The sequence below is a fragment of the Chiloscyllium plagiosum genome, chromosome 7, assembly GCF_004010195.1.
Source record: "Chiloscyllium plagiosum isolate BGI_BamShark_2017 chromosome 7, ASM401019v2, whole genome shotgun sequence".
Classification (NCBI taxonomy): Eukaryota; Metazoa; Chordata; class Chondrichthyes; order Orectolobiformes; family Hemiscylliidae; genus Chiloscyllium; species Chiloscyllium plagiosum.
Genome location: NC_057716.1, coordinates 87,558,848 through 87,565,937, shown reverse-complemented (window position 1 = coordinate 87,565,937; position 7,090 = coordinate 87,558,848). Strand labels below are relative to the sequence as shown.

The window sequence follows — 7,090 nt, the reverse complement described above, 5'->3', positions numbered from 1 at the left end:
GTCCCCATGACTTGTCCGGACTTGTCCTACCTGCCTACCTCCTTTTCCACCTATCCACTCCACCTTCTCCTCCCTGACCTATCACCTTCATCCCCTCCCCCACTCACACAATGTACTCTATGCTACTTTCTCCCCACCCCACCCTCCTATAGCTTATCTCTCCACGCTTCAGGCTCACTGCCTTTATTCCTGATGAAGGGCTTTTGCCCGAAACGTTGATTTCGAAGCTCCTTGGATGCTGCCTGATCTGCTGTGCTCTTCCACCACCACTAATCCAGAATCTCGTTTCCAGCATCTGCAGTTATTGTTTTTACCCAGTTACTGGCCATAGCTTGTAACCTAAATCATCAAGAGGTAAAGCAGATTCATTGTCTTCACATTGACAGAACACATTGATATCAGTATCTCCTGTTGTAGCTTTCATCCAAACATACAATGGAACTAGATAATCACTCCTTGACTCAGAATTTAAGAATAGATCCACTTTGATACAGAACAGTAATATCATTCAATTCACTTATTAGTGATATCGCAAATATATGACGAAGAAAACGTGATGATGACAGTTATCACAAATTAGTAAACAATGTATAACAAAGAGATATATAACATTTCTGATTTTACTGTTAATACAGAAGTGGAGATTTATCCTGGATTTGCCACCATTTTCCCATGATAGAGATAACTACAATGTGCTGAACTCTTTACAAACCCTTGACATCTACAATCTCGAAGACAAGGGTAGCAGATGGGTGAGAGGACGACCATTGACAGGTTACTCCCCAAGCCACAAACAGTCCTAATTTTGAACACTGTCATTGTTCCTTCGCTGTCTCTGGGACAATATCCTGGAATTCCCTTCCTAGCAACAATTGTGGATGTACCTACACCACATGGACTGCAATGGTTCAAGAAAGCGGCTCAATACCACCTCCCCAGAGGGAAAAACTATATGGACCAGTCTGAAACCTGCATGAAGCCAGAGCAAGATGTACTGGCATATACTGGCTTTTAATGTGTTGCTGGAAAAGCACAGCAGATCAGGCAGCATCCTAGGAGCAGGAGAATCGATGTTTCGGGCATGAGCCCATATGGTCAGAAGTAGATTCATTCTGGATGTGACCACAATACTGGTCATTCCACTGTTCTGAAATCTGGCACCAGCGGTTTTCAAGACTTTTCCACACAGACTCATATTATTCTTTACCCAAACCCCATACTGCCTCTCTGCATCATTCATCTCAGTGTTAGATTCACCATCTCATTTGTCTTTTTTTTTTAATTTTTAGACTGGTTCTGCTCCACACCAACCTCTTGTGGCCAAGTGACCATGGGCCCAAAGTTTCACATTCTGTATTGATCCAAAACCTGAGAAATTGGGTCTGTCAGGAAATTGGCTAAACTAAGCCATCAGCTATCAGCTACAGAGTACAGTGGAAACCATGGTCAAAGAGGTCATAAAGGTTCAGATGGAACCAGTTACAACCAGCCCAAGGGTTGAAGAAGCTTCAATCAAATTTCTGGGCACCTTGACTTTCAGGCAGTGCCTGAGGACGTGCACTTTACACCTCCCTGGCATAGCAACAGTGATGGGTATTGGTACAACCCCATTGGATGTTTTATACTCAGCTCATGATCCCATTGACCAAAAGGCCACAGAACATTCAGAAAGGTCCAGGGTGAGGAGGATAAAAAGAAACACACCTGGAAACCATTTCCTCAGTGAAGACTCACAGCGAAGACTTACATTGAAGACTTGACCTGGCCCAACAGCAGAGTTCTGACCACTTGGAGAGAGGGAGTGAGAGAAAGAAGATTCACCCTGACCTGCAAGGTCCTTCTTCATGGAAGCAAGCCTGCCTTACATTGGAGAGGAAGATTCCAACAACCACCTCAAACGTGTGGATTGTTACAGGCAATGAATGGATAGAGCTAGGTAAAGGGTAAATATTGTCAGAGTTTGGGAAAAGCTCACATGCTGTTTTTAATAAGGAATGTTTTGTTAATAAAATTGAGTTGAAATGAAATTCTTTGTCCCTTTATCTGTTACACTGACAAGAGCGCTTGGATAAAGTGTTTTTAATATACAAACTAGTTGAAGTGTCCAAAGAATGAACAGTAGATCGAGTTAATGGTAGCTGTCTTTTCCCTAGGATGGGGGACTTCAAGACTTGGAGACACATTGTTAAGGTGAGAGGAGAGAGAATTTTAAAAGGCATGAGGGGCAAAAGTTTTAAATGGAGGATGGTTCATGTGTAGAATGATCTTCCTGAGGATGTAGTGGATGCATTTAAAAGACATTTGGATAAGTACATGAATAGGAAAGGTTTGGAAGGACCATAAGCAGGCAGTTGGGACTAACTGAATTTGGGATGATGTTCGGCATGGACTGACTGGACTGAAAGGTCTGTTTCCATGCTGTATGACTCTATGACTCTGTCACACTATTCTTTCCACCGTAGAAAGCATTCTGACTGGGTGCATCATGGTTTGGTTCAGCAACTGTTCTGCTCAGGATTATAAGAAATGACAGAAAGTTGTGAACACAGCCCAGACCATCATGCAAGCTAACCTTCCATCTGTGAACTCCACCTACACTTCTCATCGCCATGAAAATGTAGCCAACATCATCGAGGAACCCCTCCCACCCCAATTATACTCTCTTTGAACCTCTTCCATCAGGCAGAAGATACAGAAGCTTAAACACACATACCAACAGGATCAAGAATAGCCTCTTCCCTGTAGATTGCTGAATGGACCTCTCTAATTTCAAATTTAATGTTGACCTTGCTTTTGTGCACCTCCTATACACCGTGCTCTATTCGAAACACACAATGATCTGTATAGCATTGTATGTTATGATCTGCCTGTACTGCACACAAAACAAAGCTTTTCACTGTACTTAAGTACGTGTGACTACAATAAGTCAAATTAAATAAAATCCTTAATGAGTTTAGTGATAAACTCTGAATAAAAACACATCATGTTCATTGTTGTTTTTCATGCAATTTCAGAATGAGGAGTTGTCAAGTTCATGTTTCCATGCATTGAAGGGGAAGATACCAAAAGGTGAGTACCTTACCTGCAGCCACAGCCATCTTCTGAGAATTCTCAAAGGCAATAAATGTTGGCCTAGTCAATGATGCAAACACCCACTGAGCAAATAAAAAGAAATTCCTGGATAAATATTTGTATCTCATTATTTTCTGAGTGTATATATGATACTTTAAATAATGCTGTTAGAAGTTTAGCTACTGCTTGCAATTCTCTTGTATTCACTTTGGATGCAATAGCACTAACAGTTCAAGACTAAATAAACTTCCAAAACCAAAAAGGTTTAAATTAGAAATTGGAAATCAGTTCCTCATGCCCCCACTTTAATTTGCTGCTGTTATAATTGTCAAATGAAAATCCATCTATAATAATTTAATTCTATCACATGTTACCTGTTTCTGCAAATACTGACAACCCTTTAATTGCTAATGCCAGAGATTCACTAATGCCAACATGATAGTCTTAGGTGATGACAGGATCAAGTTAAAAAATTAACACTTGTCAATGAGAATTTTTCACATTTGTATAAATCACAGAGTTAAAAGCTATTCAAAAAAGATCAAATGAATGGGCTCAACTTAATTATCAGGATGTTAATCTGTCCCTGAGAGACAGATGCATGCCATCCACAGATGTTCACGGTGATTGTGCCCCATGCTAAATGATTGCTACTGGCTGGTGAGGGACCTGGGCCAGATCTGCAGCTGTCAACCCACGTGCCTGACATGAGTTGGAGTAGAAAAGAATTGCCTTGACTGCACAGCCAGTCTAGCCTCCAGATATCATGCCTTCGTCACATTGGAAACAAATCACTAAATCCTGTGGTCCACATGTTATGATATCATTACAGCTATTGTCAGCACATAATGGGACTTGTTGGCTGTAATGTTTACACTTTTGTTTCCCACAAGCTAATTAATATAGCTTTCAGGAAATTTTCATAATATTTTGATATGAAGCTTAAGTTTCTATCACTAATATTTTGTGCATTGCAATAAGTCCGATGTAATTTGATGTGATAAAAGAACCTAAGGAAATTCAAGAGCAAAAGATCGAAATTCATCCTATAGAGCTTCATCGCTCCAGCACTTCCCCATTGTGCGGAGTAATTGCATTTTAATAATTGCAATGATTTTAGAGCAAATTAATTTATGAAAGTGTGAGTCTGCAGGAAATTATATCTTGAACTGAACAGATGTGTTAACATTTAGCTTTCTTTCCCTGGTTTTGCTATATTTAATATCATCTTGCATTGCATTCTCCAATGTGAGTTAGAGGATGGCGTATGATTTATGAGAATTGTAGTGATAGGGCAATGAATTGGAATGTTGTGAAGAACCTTTGAATCATAGAATCATTACAGTGTGGAAAAAAGCCAAACGGGCCATAATCGGTAAGGGTGCTGTAAAACTTGAGAAAAGATCTACAAGGATGTTGTGAGGAGGGTTTGAGCTATAGGGAGAAGTTGAATAAGCTGGGACTTTTTTCCCTGGAGTGTTGAAGGCTGAGGGATGACATAATAAAGGCTTATAAAATCATGAGGGGCATGGATAGGGTGAAATGCCAAGGTCTTTTTCCTAGGCAATCCAAAACTAGAGGATATAAGGGGGAAGATTTAAAAAAGGACCTGAGGCATAACTTTTTCAGGCAGAGGGTGGTCCATATCTGGAGCGAGCTGCTGGAGAAAGTGGTGGAGGCGAGTACAATTAAAGTCATCTGGATGGGTATATTAATAGGAATGGGTTTAGAGGGTAAAGGGCCAACTGCAGGCAAATAGGATAGGTCAGATTGAGATGTGGTCACTGTGGATATGAAGTTTTTAGAAGTTGTTTCAGGTTTCTTTTAATTTTCTAAATATTGAACTAGGAAAGTATTTGTTCGAATCACTATGTGATACAAAATAGATAGCCTCACAACAGAGTGGTTGTAAAGTACTAAGAAATAGTACATTGTTTAATAGTAGAACAGGGTATCACAAACTCACTTTGAAATAAATTCAATCCAAATGAATAATATGGACATACGGAAAGGCCCCATGCTTGCGGATAACGGGAAATTTATATATATGAATGGGAGCTGTGTTTCACATAGAAATTCACCTCCAATATATCAAAGATAGTGTGTAACCATGGAAAAAGGAAACTAATGATGGACGTTTGACAGCTTAGGAAAGAAATAAACATTTCAGAGAAGAAAAATCATTGCTGTAAATTTTCTGGAAATGTAAGAGAAATTCAGAGTTGAACCATGCAATTTTCATGAAGAAAGCAAGAACTTGCATTCAATTGATTAGGAAGGGTGGACGCTGGTAAGTTGTTTCTATTGGGCGGGGAGATTAACACTCATGGGTACAGCCTTAGAATTAGAGGGGGTCAATTTAGAATGGAAATGAGGAGACATTTCTTCAGCCAGGGGGTGTGGGCCTGTAGAATTCATTGTCACGGAGTGCAGTGGAGGTCGGGACATTAAATGTCTTCAAGACAGAGATTGATACATTCTTGATCTTGCAAGGAATTAAGGTCTATGGGGAGAGTGTGGGTAAGTGGAGTTGAAATGCCCATCAGCCATGATTAAATGGTGGAGAGGGCTCGATGGGCCGAGTGGCCTTACTTCCACTCCAATGTCTTATGGTCTTGTGTTCTTATTTTTGAGGGAGGAATATTGTCCAAGCCAACTGATTTTTTTCTCTTCACAAAGTCATACAATATTATTTAAATGCATCTAAATGAGCAGATAAGGATTTGATTTGACACACGAGGATATTTGTAATTTGGGCCCAACCTGGAAGTCAATGAATGAAAGCAAGCGGTATGATGAGCAGACAATCTGTGCTTTTGCACAAACTGAAAATTACTCCTGAAAATCTGAGAGACAACATCTTGAAACATTCTGTCAGTGCTGCGTTGAAAAATTAGTCCAGACATGGGCCATACTTTACGTTCAGTAATGAACGAAAGATCTCAATCAGAAAACTAGTCCAAAGACCTATGATTAATTTAAAGTCAGTCCCTGTACAAGAAACAAGGACCAAAATGTAATGCATTCTACAGAGAATCTGGGACCACAGTGAACAGGAGCAAGAACTGTGTATTTTTGTAATTAATTAAATTAGAATCCCTACAGTGTGGGAGCAGGCCATTCAGCCCATCACCAATCCTCCAAAGAACATCCCACCTTCTCTCACCCCCCCCCCCCCAATAACCATGTATTTCCAATTACTCATCCATTTAGCCTGTGGGAAATTTAAGCATGGCCAATCCACCTAACTTGTACATCTTTAGACTGTGCGCGGAAACCCACACAGACACAGGGAGAATGCACAAGCTCCACACAGACAGACACCCAAGACTGGAATCAAACCTAGGTTTCTGGCACCATGAGGCAGCAGTGCTAATCACTGTGCCATCATTCTGTCCAATGAATTAATGAATCATTAATGAACAGTTGGTGCTTGATCCCAGAAGTGACATTCAGAATGTTGAATTCAATATCAGCTCAGGTACAGGAAGGAAAATAAACTGAGTGAAAGAGAGGTTGGATTAAGAGGAAATAAAAGACATAGAAAGAAAAATAAAAGCATATATTTCATTGTTTTTTAAATCTACAGCTATAAACAAAATCTGGAAGACTGAAACTCCCCACTTTTAAAAAGTGATTTTCAGTGCCTGAAACTTTGATTCAAATTAAGTAAGACTTCCTCTATGATAAACTTTGGAAAGTCATTCCCAGATTTCCGCATGTAATTGTGCACATGAAGCCCCAGAAACTGCAGCTTAACTTCATGTAAATGAAAGGGAGCACTGTTAGACTCATACTTTTAATCACAAAATCTTAGGTCATTGTGATCAAATCTTGAGGTAAGACATAAACATTCAAACATCTGGTTCAAAGAGATATTTCAGTGAGCTAAGGTGATATACAAAAGAATCTGTGGAACTTTAACAAGCGTCTTCCAACATTCCATGGAAATTACATTCATTGTGTAGTTTTTTTTCCCTCACTGATTTGGTAATCTCGTGAAAGAATCCCATTAGAT

The 7,090-nt window shown here is 39.8% G+C and overlaps 1 long non-coding RNA gene across 1 annotated transcript in view; it reads left to right on the top strand.

The window, feature by feature from the left end:
• LOC122551747 overlaps nt 1–3,172 on the top strand; it is a 35,331-nt gene extending 32,159 nt beyond the window's left edge. The window contains exon 3 of the long non-coding RNA XR_006312189.1: nt 3,015–3,172. This is a non-coding gene — a long non-coding RNA (uncharacterized LOC122551747). The remainder of the gene's footprint in view (nt 1–3,014) is intronic.
• Nucleotides 3,173–7,090: the final 3,918 nt, after the last annotated feature.